The sequence below is a fragment of the Lepidochelys olivacea genome, assembly GCF_965140295.1.
Source record: "Lepidochelys olivacea isolate rLepOli2 genome assembly, chromosome: 6".
NCBI lineage: Eukaryota > Metazoa > Chordata > Testudines > Cheloniidae > Lepidochelys > Lepidochelys olivacea.
Genome location: NC_140416.1, coordinates 103,238,248 through 103,251,094, shown reverse-complemented (window position 1 = coordinate 103,251,094; position 12,847 = coordinate 103,238,248). Strand labels below are relative to the sequence as shown.

At 41.2% G+C, this 12,847-nt stretch overlaps 1 long non-coding RNA gene across 1 annotated transcript in view; it reads right to left on the bottom strand.

Annotated features, from left to right (window-relative positions):
* Nucleotides 1-12,847, bottom strand: part of LOC311521867 — an 88,423-nt gene that overhangs the window by 27,707 nt on the left and 47,869 nt on the right. The window contains exons 3-4 of the long non-coding RNA XR_014711987.1: nt 6,173-6,337; nt 2,446-2,560 (exon numbers count right to left, since the gene is read on the bottom strand). This is a non-coding gene — a long non-coding RNA (uncharacterized lncRNA). The remainder of the gene's footprint in view (nt 1-2,445; nt 2,561-6,172; nt 6,338-12,847) is intronic.

The window sequence follows — 12,847 nt, the reverse complement described above, 5'->3', positions numbered from 1 at the left end:
GAGAACTGGATGAAATGACATTATGCATATGAAAATGTCCAGAAAGATGTTTGATTTATGTATGCATTAGATGCAAATTCCATTACCGCACGCGCGCTGTTGTGTGATTTGGCTCTGAACACATCACTGCCCTGATCAAATCTGATCTCATTAATTCCGACAAGGAGAGAGAGAGGGAATTGAGAAGAATTTATGGCCTGGACACTTGAAAGAAGTAAATTGTAATTCTGTTTAAAGCTGTAGCGAACCTTTTAAACACCTTTTATTATAGAAAAAAGCACTTACTTTTATAACACTGTTAGAACTTACTTAATCTTGTACTTGGAACTTCTAGTCCTCATTTAAAAAAAAAATCCATGACCTTGTTTAGTGGGGGGGAGGGGGAAAAGAGAGAAAATATGCCTGTCTTAGAATGAGATCCTGCAGAAGCATCATAATAATATGATCAAAGGAGACCTATTGATGATCTGAATAATCGTGTGAAAATTCAGCTCCAGTGGTACATGTTTATTTTTAAACAATCTTTTAATATCCTCAAATAAAATATCAAATACTTTACAAGTGTTTTTATAGGAGTGGATAGACATTTCATGTCTAAAAATATTATTAATTGTGATCTAGATAAAAATGGCAATGAGCACATGTTTTATAGCAATATTCTCAAGCAGTGTACTGGGAAGTATCAGCTGAAACTGATATGGGTTTCTTTTTGAGATACAGACAATAAGAAAAAAATTGCTAAAAAGGAAGTATATTTCTGTAGGGAAAAAACAAATTGTTTCTTACACTAATAAAGATTCTTATCCTTGTTTTGCTCCTGAGAAAGACCTTAATAACTCATTTCCTCCCTTCATGAAAGATAATCACCCTTCATGGGTGAGATATCCTGTATTTACTTGATACCAAGTGTAAAACTGAAAGAGTGTCTCAATATGTTATTGCATTGTATAATCACTGTTCCTCCCCCCAACATTCATGAACCCCGAGGGTGCATCATAGCCTAGAATAGTTTATCTTCTGTTAGGCATCTTCACCATATCTCACTAAAATGGAACTACCTCCCCAATAAAAAAGAAAAAAACAAAATCTTGATTCCTAAAATCTTAGTTGCCTCTCATGATTCATTTATAGAGAAATGAAGAGATTTCTGCAAACAGCTTCCCCAATGAAGCCTGCAGCTTCCCTTGGAAATCTACTCCAGCAGAAGTAATTGTTGAGCAAATGTTACCCAGAGAGATAGTGGAAACTTATAAGTTACTACATACTAACAAGAAACAATACTTGCAAGATAAACCATTTTAGAAGCAAATGAGCATATTTTAAGTGTCATTCAAATTTTCAATGATTAATGCTGAATTATGTGCAAAGTGGTTCCTTTCCATATGCAGGAAATATGTATGCATTTGGAAATCTATATGTATATGTGTATAAATATAGAAAATGCAGTTGTCCTTTGAAGAATTACACTGACTAAATTCAATTATTAGTATAGAAAAAAGGATAAATTAATCCTACTTTGAGTAGAAATTTCAGTGCAACACTAGATATGGAGCCACTACCAACACATACATATTATATACAAACATGCACACATTGTATTATCTACCTATGAAATATGTTCTGTCTTTTTTTTTCTCTCTTTTCTGTGTGTTACATATAAATATAAACAGAAGAGAGCAAAAAGACAGAACATATTTCATAGGTAGATAATACAGTGAATCTAACGCGCATAATATGTGTGACTAGATAGATAATACAATCACACATGCAGATTGCTATACTAAGAAATCTGGGAAATAACTTGGCAACTGTGACATCTAAAACACTTAAAATATTATTGTATATAGCTCTGTTTGCCAGACTTAACATATTAAAACATTATTTTCTGTTATATATAAATCACTCATTCTTTCTAATGTATTGATGACATAACTACAAATTCCTGTGTGTATGGATTGCAAGGAGTATAACATTCTGTAACACTGGGGAGGACCCAGAAATTTCTTTACTTCAAGACTTTAAGGAAATTAAAGAAGGAGACATTGCAATTACAAAATTTAGTTTGGTGTTTTACATAGGTTATCCACTTCTTCCTGCAAGCCTTTAGCATATTGGTGAATGCCTGAGCATTTTATTAAATATTCTCACCCACTGTCCATTTAAGTCTGTTTCATTATAACCCAAAATAAAAGCAATCTTGTACTTTAAAAATAAGGGGCCTATGAAATAAGTTTTTTAATATTGGTGGCTAATTAAGCCAATTGTTCATACTGTCTCTTTAAAAAAAATGTTCCTGTCACTCTAACCCCTCCTTCCAGCGCCCCCCTCCCCTCCAAATACACACACAGACATACTTTCCTTCAATGAGTGGTTCAGGCTCCATGATTAAGGTCATGCCGTTTGTTCATTACTGGCCTGGCTAATGTGATTGAATTGGAACAATACCTTTGAACTCCTTGCCTCTGATCTGCATACTAATTGACTCTCTTGTCCTTGGCAGTGACCTTGACAGGCTCTTAACCACTCTGGGAATGTCTGACCAGTTTCTGATCAAAAGTTCCTATAAAAAAAGCAAAACAAATATTAGTCATTTATGTTACTCTTCTCTGTATTCATATTCCCTTATACACCATTAGAGAAAGCAAAATTGTTACTCCCTAGCTCCCCCTGGATGTATTTTAAAACTAGAAAATCACCATGTCATTTTAAAGTACTGACACAGTGACAGCATTGATTTTAGAGCATTCATTGTTGTAGCCTAAAACATACTTTCACATATATTTTGAGGGGATTTTTTCCCATCTTTGTTACGAGTGATGCATGTTACTCAAGGCCCTTGAAACTTTCCCAAGATTTCATTTTTTTAAAGAATAATCTTCTACTGAGTTTTATTATAACCCAGGAAAATTGCACATATTTTTTCACTTTTACAGTCCTACCCACACCTTTACAGCATGGATGTTAACAGGTCTAAAAAGCAGTACAAATTATTGTAATTAAAAAAAATCCTGCATCTAAAAATGCGAGATTTCAAGTAATGATCTAAAGCTTTTATATCTATATCTCTGAGGCTCTTAGAACACCACATTTCTCTGCAGAGACAGGATTTCTCTGCAGAAGAGGTTATTAAACATTGTACTAATGTTATGAAAAAAGCTGTTACAGAAAACTACTTTTCTGACTAGAAAGTATAGCTTGACTTGGTTCTTACTGGAGGGGAGATTTACTTCATGAGGCAAGTTTCAGCATCTCTGAACCCTTCTTATTAAAGAGCCCATATCATGCAGTAATAACTTAAATCACTAAAACTGAGTATCCATCAAGAAATACGCGAAGAGAGACAGACAGACCACAGAGAAAGAGAGAGTTATTTACAATAAAGATCAGCTACAGAAAAAGTTTTAAAATAAAAAAACCTATGACTTTGATTTTGATTTCAGGCAAAATCTACAGTGAGAAAAAAAAAACATTAGGAACATTAATCTCATTCATTCTTTTAATAATACTTTGAACTTCTGCAACACTTTTCATCCAAAGCTGTCAAAGTGCTTTAAACACATTAATGAATTAAGCCTTATGACAACCACGTGAGGTAAGTATTATTATTCTATATCACTGGTGACCTGTAAATAGTATAGAAAGCTATATAATTTCTGACAAATACATAGTTTACCAAAGCAGAATAAAAGTAGAAATTACATTAATTAGACCAGCTGTTTTGAAAGAAAGGTCTGAAAATATATAAGAGGTTTTCATGACAAAGAAATTTAAGATTATTTTAAAAAGAAAATCTGGCCCATATCCAGATACTTAGACAGAGCCAGATCTGGACTTCATGGACATCTACTTGAAGACTATATTGCTAGAGTATTGAGTTCTTTTTCAAATCCAGACTTTTCACAAATTTGGGTTTCCAATTCGGGCCCACTGAATAAGTCACCAAGTTCAGATCCAGATCCCAGCTTTCCCAAAATTCAGGGGTGACTTGGATCCAGGATTCCAGTTTGGACCCAAATCTCATATACATGTGGTTTCATCCAGTTCCTATGCCTGGTTCTATCCCATGCTTAGTACCTGGGAGAGGCCCCTTACCTCATCTTGTGCCTGTCTGCCTGAAAGCCCTTGATTTATGAGGTTCTATGTCCTTAGGTGATCTCTCTGAGTTGTTCAGGAAGTCTAGAAGTACAGCTAAAGAGGAGGCAGCAAGGTAAGAAAGCTCAGGAATTCAACATCTGCAGTGGCCTGTGGCAGCAGATGTCAGATAGGGCTGCAGGTGGCAACCTGAAATAGCATTTGGCTGTTGGGCTGCGTGTGTGTAGTCAGGACCACCAGAAGAGTGGAGCTCTATGTACCATAGAACTAAGGGCCACAATTTTAAAGGTCTTCAGGCACCTAAAGATGCAGACACGTGCCTAGTGGGCTTCTTAAAAGTGCCTAGGTGCCAAACTCCCATTGATTTCACTGCTCTCAGCCTGTGGTTTGCCCTGGGAGTAGCACCTAACCAGGTGATGTTAACATACAGATGCATATAAGATACTGATCTATTTTAAAAAAAACAACAACAAACAACACTGTTTATGTAAAAATATTACATTTATTTAGGATCCCACAGTGCATTCCAAATTATATACACAGACGTTATTCACCCCACCACTGAAATGCAGCTACCTCTGCAGCAGAATACGCCAGCCAGTCTGAAACAAGATAGAATGCAGAAGAGATTTCACAAAGAATAAATTCTCCAAATGAAGCTGCAAAAGGGATGTTCTAAGTACGCTGAATGCAGTTACCCTAATTAACCAGAATTTACTCAGGCAATACTTCAATGCCCTGTGCTCTTTCAGTTACCACAAGGAGTCAGGACCTTGGTTTTATGTCTCATTCAAAAAATGGTATATCCAATGTCATACTGTCCCTACTTAGTGTCAATGCTTCAGTAACAAGCGCCCCCTACAGAAAGGGAAGAGTACCACCTATTCAGTCACCAAAATCTCTACTTCCTGCATTTTCCTAGGATGTCACCTATCCAAGTGACCAGAACTAACTATATCTCAGATTTGAGATTGGAGATAATCACACCTAAAAGCAGTATGTGCATTAGCGTATATATGGATCTTTCTATATGGACAAGATTTAACCATAAACCAGTTTCTTCTGAAAACTGAAAAGGAATATCAAATGGTTTCCAGTCACTTAATCTGATATGAAACAAGAAATCAAAGGAGTTCAGCCACTTGCAGCCGAATGGAATGTATCCTACTCTGCACTGCATCTGTAAGTAGCATGTGCTGGAATAAGGGCCAGTCCATCATTAAAAAAAAAAAATCACCAAAGTTAGATTCTCTCCTGTGCCAGAGCTCAGTTTGGCCCAGAAGGGTGAGAATGAGGCACCAGAGAGCCTGTTTGGTTGTCCTGATTCTAAAGACCAGCACTGGCCCTGACACCACTTAGAGCTGTTGCCAGGCTGCTCTAAATTACAACATTAGCATGGGTCCTTAATGTACCCTGTGCCGGGGTGGATAGGTATAGTGTAGCAGCTGTGCCCCCTCCCTGCCCCTTTCCCACAGCTGGGATGGAGTCAGAGGTGTAGACCCAGATGTAGCTGAGTAATGCCCAGCGGAGAGTTTCCCTACACCAAGGGAATTGTCTGTTGGGCATTTTCAGCCAGATTTACAGCTGCCTGAAGGGTGGCACACGGGTTGCCACACATGAAACAGTCTAGCCCATTATTAGTGTAGAGTAACATTAAAATAAATATGTCAAACTAAGCATCTAAGAAGTATTGTACATAGTGCTCTAAGTGTTCATGGTGTCATACATGCATTCTACATAGCACATGCAAAGTATGTTGAAAAACAGGGATGTGGGAGCTATGTTTCTTTGACCTTGTTTTCTCTAACAAACATAAAGCAACATGTATATATAGACACACTACTATTAAAAAAATCCCAAAACAAGACACTTCACTGCTCACACTTCTCTGAGGACAGGATGCTAGAACAAACACTGAGGGATGTGTAGTTACATGGCTTAATGCACAAGTGCTCAGAAACTACAATGATGACCAGGGTATAACACCCTACACAGGAGAGAATATACATGAGAAGTATTAATTATTGATAAGATACAAGGAAAATTAATGATCATATATTCTATCTGCCCACCTGCTTACCATGAGGGATGGCAAAGACATCTTCTCTGTGTCTAATAACCAGGCTGGTGTGCAGCAGTTTTCCCTTCTGGTTTGGTAGTCAGGTTCTCTTCTTCCTCCCTGGCTGAAATGCTGTTATACATATACTGTATTATTTGAGCTTCCTATTAGGGTCTATTGAGGTCACTGAAAGAAAAAAAAAGTATAATTAAATAAGGCTTTAGAGGACCGGTAATAAATGACTAGCGAAATCAAGGGATTGAGGCAAAGCCAGAGTTGCTTAAACATTCTACATGGCCATTCACTAGATGTAAGACAGCTAAACAGTTCATTGTGACCAATGAAGATCTCAATTAAAAATAGTACTGATTGGCTTCAATAAAATATAAGCATATCAGGGCCTATGAGACTTATGCGTGTGATTTAAATGATCAGGGGCTTGATGCTGCAAGGTGCTGAGCTGACTTACCTGATACTGTAAAACATTTCAGCACATGCTTAACATTAGGCATTGTCTTTAACGGAACTACTCCCATACCTAATATTAAATATGCTTTTACATGCATTGGAGGATTTGGGCCAGAGTGCTTGGAAATATGGAGGATCAAGCCTCTGAAGAATAGGGAAGAGATCACTTATGTGTTTAAAATTAAGCATGTGCTTAGCTGTTTGCTGAAGCAGGTACGTAGACAGGTTTCAGTTTTGCTTTTATTGTTTGTTAGTTCTATTAAGTTTTAGCATAGGCACATTTGTCTGTGATTTATTTCTATGCTTTTTTTTTAAAAAAAAATCATTCTTGGTGTTTTAATATTTAATAGCACCATTAGATGTTGAGGTACTTAGAATTTTTGTTTGTCAACATTCTGTTTCCATTATCACTCCAGTAATTATTGCTATTTTTTAATTGATTAAATAAGAGTTCTATTTTAACATTTAAACCTAAAGGTTAATAGCAAAGATGTGTGATGATAGAAACTGTATAATAACTGCATGGTTTAGCTGCCTACCAGGGTCAAAGCAGAAGCTACATGTGTCCTCCGTAATCCACAAAGTGGGAGAAGCCAGCATATTCACAACAAAATCCTTTTTAGTTGAAACATGCCTGTTTTCATGTTTGCAAAATGTTTATTGAATTGGGGCAATTTTAAGAGATCTTAATTTTTTTGTATTAAACTTTGAAAATTGTTTTGCTATCAAGTTTATTGGAGAAAAGGTTGTGACAGATTTATATGCAATTTTTCAAATGGGGCTGATTAGTGATAACACTAAACACATGAAACTGCATCTGGTTCTCTGATCATTTGAATCTACCCCTCATGGCTCCAATCAAATCTTTGTGGGAAGATGCCTGCCCCTGTGAGAAGCCCCATTCGCCTTTCTGTTTTTGTAAAAGGAAATCGTGTCCGGAAAAATCTACATGGTTATTCTAAAGGGAAATCATGCCTCACCAATCTACTAGAATTCTTGGAGGGGGTCAACAAGCATGTGGAGAAGGGGGATCCAGTGGATATAGTGTACTTAGATTTTCAGAAAGCCTTTGACAAGGTCCCTCACCAAAGGCTCTTAAGCAAAGTAAGCTGTCATGGGATAAGAGGGAAGGTCCTCTCATGGATTGGTAACTGAAGGAAACAAAGAGGAGGAATAAATGGTCAGTTTTCAGAATGGAGAGAGGTAAATAGTGGTGTCCCCTAGGGGTCCGTACTGGAACCATGCCTATTCAACATATTCATAAATTATCTGGAAAAAGGGGTAAACAGTGAGGAGGCAAAATTTGCAGATGATACAAAACTACTCAAGATAGTTAAGTCCCAGGCAGATTGCAAAGAGCTACAAAAGGATCTCTCAAAACTGGGTGACTGGGCAACAAAATGGCAGATGAAATTCAATGTTGATAAATTCAAAATAATGCACATTGGAAAACATAATCCCAACTACACATATAAAATGATGAGATCTAAGTTAGTTGTTACCACTCAAGAAAGATCTTGGAGTCACTGGGGATAGTTCTCTGAAAACCTCCACTCACTGTGCAGCAGCAAATCGAAAAAGAGAACAGATTATTGGGAATCATTAAGAAAGAGAGAGATAATAAGATAGAAAATATCATATTGCCCTATCTTGAATACTGTGGGAAGATGTGGTCACCTCATCTAAAAAAAAAAAGATATACTGGAATTGGAAAAGTTATAGGAAAAGGGCAAAAAAATGACTAGCAGTATGGAGCAGCTTCCATATGAGGAGAGCTTAATAAGACTGGGACTTTTCAGCTTGGAAAAGAGATGACTAAGGGGGGATATGATAGAGGTCTATAAAATCATGACTGGCATGGAGAAAGTAAATAAGGAAGTCCTATTAACTCCCTCTCATAAACACAAGAACTAGGGGTCACCAAATGAAATTAATAGGCAGCAGGTTTAAAAACAAACAAAAGGAAGTATTTCCTCACACAACAGACAGTCAACCTGTGGAACTCTTTGCCAGAGGATGTTGTGAAGGCCAAGACTATAACGGGGTTCAAAAAAGAACTAGATAAGTTCATGGAGTATCCATCAATGGCTACTAGCCAGGATAGGCAGGGATGGTGTCCCAAGCCTCTGTTTGCCAGAAGCTGGGAATGGGTGACAGGAGATGGATCACTTGATGATTATCTGTTTGGTTCATTCCCTCTGAAGCACCTGGCATTGGACACTGTGGGAAGACAGGATATTGGCCTAGATGGACCTTTGGTCTGACCCAATATGGCCATTCTTATGTTCCCCTCTTCCTTCTCTGCTCCATATTTCCCTCTACTCACTTAGATAAGCAGGGATGGTAATCCCTCCGAGTATTCTCTGCCTATAATCTGATGCTTTTTTAAATACTCTACGAGAGTGGCAAACAGCAGAGAGGCTAACAGAGGGAGTTTGCCTGTGATCTGTCTGAGAGGAGGTACACTAAGTGCTGCATTAGGGGGGCTGTGTTGGTGAGTATCTGAGTGTCTGTTGTGGGGACAGTTTGACCGTGTGCTTGATTGATTGTTTGAAAAGTGTGAATTGGGAGTGCTTTGTTCCAGGTGAGCCTTGAGTGGGCCTGACTGTTATAAAAAGGCAGTCAGCTGCGAACCAGCTGAGCACAAACAGCAAAGAGAGAGGCTAAAAGAGGGAGTTTGCCTGGGAGTTTGCCTGGGGAGAGCCCACTGAGGCCTACATCTTGCCGGCTTCTCTGAGTAGTTACTACAACTCCCGAGGAAGCTCGTAGAAGGAAGGTAATATGGATGGGGAGTGTTCAGCTGTTGTGACCTGCACTGAATGTGCCACGTTTATCTTTCTTCCGCAGGACAGAAGCGACTTTGTCTGTACAAAGTGCAAGCTGGTCTCCATATTGGAAGAGAAGGTCTGGAGCAACAGGTATTGACCCTGCGTTGCATAAGAGAAACTGAAGATTTCCTGGACAGATGTCAGGATATGCTTCTACAGGCACAACGTTCTGAAGATTCAGAGCAGGCTGCACAGTGGGGACAGGAGGACGGTGAAGAAATTTGGCAGCATGTGACCTCCAGAAGAAGAAAGGGGAGTGTCCATGTACCAGCAACACAGATACAGGTAAGCAACCATTTTCATATTCTCTCCACAGGTACTAAGGCGGAGAGTGGACTAGATGATACATCTGAGGGAAGGTTATAGAAGGAGACTCTGCCAATTGGAAGGCATGAGATGCACTGTCCTAGGGATGGGGGTTCCACGACCACCGCTCTCAAGAGAAGGAGGCGGGTGGTGGTGGTCGGGGACTCTCTCCTCAGGGGGACTAAGTCATCTATCTGCCGCCCCGACCAGGAAAACCAAGAAGTCCGCTGCTTGCCAGGAGCTAGGATTCACGATGTGACGGAGAGACTGCCGAGACTCATCAAGCCCTCGGATCGCTATCCCTTCCTGCTTCTCCATGTGGGCACCAATGATACTGCCAAGAATGACCTTGAGAGGATCACTGCAGACTACATGGCTCTGGGAAGAAGGATATAAGGAGTTTGAGGCACAAGTGGTGTTCTCGTCCATCCTCCCCGTGGAAGGAAAAGGTCTGGGTAGAGACCGTCAAATCGTGGAAGTCAACGAATGGCTACACAGGTGGTGTCGGAGAGAAGGCTTTGGATTCTTTGACCATGGGATGGTGTTCCAAGAAGGAGGAGTGCTAGGCAGAGATGGGCTCCACCTAACAAAGAGAGGGAAGAGCATCTTCGTAAGCAGGCTGGCTAACCTAGTGAGGAGGGCTTTAAACTAGGTTCACCAGGGGAAGGAGACCAAAGCCCTGAGGTAAGTGGGTAAGTGGGATACCGGGAGGAAGACGAGCAGGAGAGCACAAGAGGGGAGGGCTCCGGCCTCATACTAAGAAAGCAGGACAAACAGCAAGTTATCTCAAGTGCCTATACACAAATGCAAGAAGGCTGGGAAACAAGCAGGGAGAACTGGAAATCCTGGCATAGTCAAGGAATTATGATGTGATTGGAATAACAGAGACTTGGTGGGATAACTCACATGACTGGAGTACTGTCATGGATGGATATAAACTGTTCAGGAAGGACCAGCAGGGCAGAAAAGGTGGGGGAGTTGCACCGTATGTAAGAGAGCAGTATGACTGCTCAGAGCTCCAGTATGAAACTGCAGAAAAACCTGAGAGTCTCTGGATTAAGTTTAGAAGTGTGAGCAACAAGGGTGATGTCATGGTGGGACTCTGCAATAGACCACTGGACCAGGGGGATGAGGTGAACGAGGCTTTCTTCCGGCAACTAACGGAAGTTACTAGATCGCAGGCCCTCGTTCTCATGGGAGACTTCAATCACCCTGATATCTGCTGGGAGAGCAATACAGTGGTGTGTGACAAAGTGAGACTGTTCTTGATGTTTTCTCTGAGTACTGTGGGGGTGCCTCGGTTTCTCCTGAGCAGTTCTTGAGTGTCTGCGTGGTGGGATGGGGGGTGTATGGTCATTGCAGAGCCCTGGAGGGCAGGTGTGTGCAGGGGTCTGGACGCAGAGAGTAGCAAGCGCCCTGTTTCCTGGCGGCTGATGGCCTGGGCCCTTCCCCCGTGCAAGGTGATAGCTAGAGGGTTGGAGAGCAGGGAAATCGGGTGGCCTCCTGTCCCGGAAGGGGGACGGAGCCCGGGGGAGGAGGGGCTGCAGAAAGTTTCAGTTTCGGGCTGTGTGGTGGAACACAGGGAAACCCAAGGCTGGGGTCTAAGCTCCCTTCCCCCCAGAAGGACTTGACTGAGGGGTCCTGGTTGTACCCATAAGCTTTGTTTTAGACTGTGCTGCTATTATCCAATAAACCTTCCATTTTACTGGCTGGCTGAGAGTCACGGTGAATCCCAAGAAGGGGGTGCAGGGCCCGGACTCCCCCACACTTCATGAATGGTGCACAGACAATCCAGGAAGTTTTTGGAAAGTGTAGGGGACAATTTCCTGGTGCAAGTGCTGGAGGAACCAACCAGGGGCAGAGCTCTTCTTGACCTGCTGCTCACAAACTATTAGTAGGGGAAGCAAAAGAGGATGGGAACCTGGGAGGCAGTGACCATGAGATGGTTGAGTTCAGGATAAGAAGGGACCTGGACAAATTAGAGGATTGGGCCAAAAGAAATCTGATGAGGTTCAACAAGGGCAAGTGCAGAGTCCAGCACTTAGGACGGAAGAACCCAATGCACCGCTACAGACTAGGGACCGAATGGCCAGGCAGCAGTTCTGCGGAAAAGGACCTACGGGTTACAGTGGATGAGAAGCTGGATATGAGTCAACAGTGTGCCCTTGTTGCCAAGAAGGCCAATGGCATTTTGGGATGTATAAGTAGGAGCATAGCCAGCAGATCGAGGGACGTGATCGTTCCCCTCTATTCGACATTGGTGAGGCCTCATTTGGAGTACTGTGTCCAGTTTTGGGCCCCACACTACAAGAAGGATGTGGATAAATTGGAGAGAATCCAGCGAAGGGCAACAAAAATGATTAGGGGTCTGGAACACATGACTTATGAGGAGAGGCTGAGGGAACTGAGATTGTTTAGTCTGCAGAAGAGAAGAATAAGGGGGGATTTGATAGCTGCTTTCAACTACCTGAGAGGTGGTTCCAAAGAGGATGGTTCTAAACTATTCTCAGTGGTAGAAGAGGACAGGACAAGGAGTAATGGTCTCAAGTTGCAGTGGGGGAGGTTTAGGTTGGATATTAGGAAAAACTTTTTCACTCGGAGGCTGGTGAAACACTGGAATGCATTACCTAGGGAGGTGGTAGAATCTCCTCTCTTAGATGTTTTTAAGGTCAGGCTTGACAAAGCCCTGGCTGGGATGATTTAATTGGGCATTGGTTCTGCTTTGAGCAGGGGGTTGGACTAGATGACCTCCTGAGGTCCCTTCCAACCCTGATATTCTATGATTCTATGAGATGGTCAAGTTCAGGATCCTGACACAGGGAAGAAAGGAGAGCAGCAGAATACAGAAGCTGGACTTCAGAAAAGCAGACTTTGACTTACTCAGGGAACTGATGGGCAGGATCCCCTGGGAGAATAACATGAGGGGGAAAGGAGTCCAGGAGAGCTGGCTGTATTTTAAAGAATCCTTATTGAGGTTACAGGGATAAACCATCCCAATGTGTAGAAAGAACAGTAAATATGGGAGGCAGCCAGCTTGGCTTAACAGTGAAATCCTTGCTGATCTTAAACACAAAAAAGAAGCTCACAAAAAATG